The sequence below is a fragment of the Triticum dicoccoides genome, unplaced genomic scaffold (assembly GCF_002162155.2).
Source record: "Triticum dicoccoides isolate Atlit2015 ecotype Zavitan unplaced genomic scaffold, WEW_v2.0 scaffold63658, whole genome shotgun sequence".
Lineage (NCBI taxonomy): Eukaryota > Viridiplantae > Streptophyta > Magnoliopsida > Poales > Poaceae > Triticum > Triticum dicoccoides.
Genome location: NW_021288009.1, coordinates 20,547 through 21,138, shown reverse-complemented (window position 1 = coordinate 21,138; position 592 = coordinate 20,547).

Sequence of the window (592 nt, the reverse complement as noted above, 5' to 3'; positions counted from 1 at the left end):
CAGGACAGGGCGGCACGCGGCGGCCGCGCAGGGCAGGGGCAGCGGGAGCGAGGCAGGGGCTCACAAGGGGGTGGCGGGGCACGGCGGGCGGCGTCGGGGCGCGGGGAGCGGCGCCGGCGTCGGGGCAGATGGCGTCGAGGGTGGCGGGGACGACAAAGTTGAGCAGCCTAACAGCGTCAGAGGCGACGACGACGGTGAGTGGACCAGCCTGACGGCGTCGGAGGCGGCGACGACGACGAGGTGGAGCAGCCTGACGGCTCGGGGGCGACGGCAACGAGGCAGATCGAGCAGCGGGCGTCGGGCGGAGAAGAAAGGGATGGATTTTGGAGAAACTACTAAGTGCTAGTTATATATGAAGAGAATTGGTCCCGGTTCGTGAAACCAACCGGGACCAATGCCCCCTTTATTCCCGGTTGGTGCCACCAACCGGGACTAAAGGGTGGGCATTGGTACCGGTTGGTGCCACGAATCGGGACCAATGCCCCCCTTTAGTCCCGGTTGGTGCCTCCATTCGGGACCAATGGTCGTGTGCTGGCACGGTGCGGCACGAAAGTTTAGTCCCACCTCGCTAGCTGAGAGGGGCGCCCAGTGG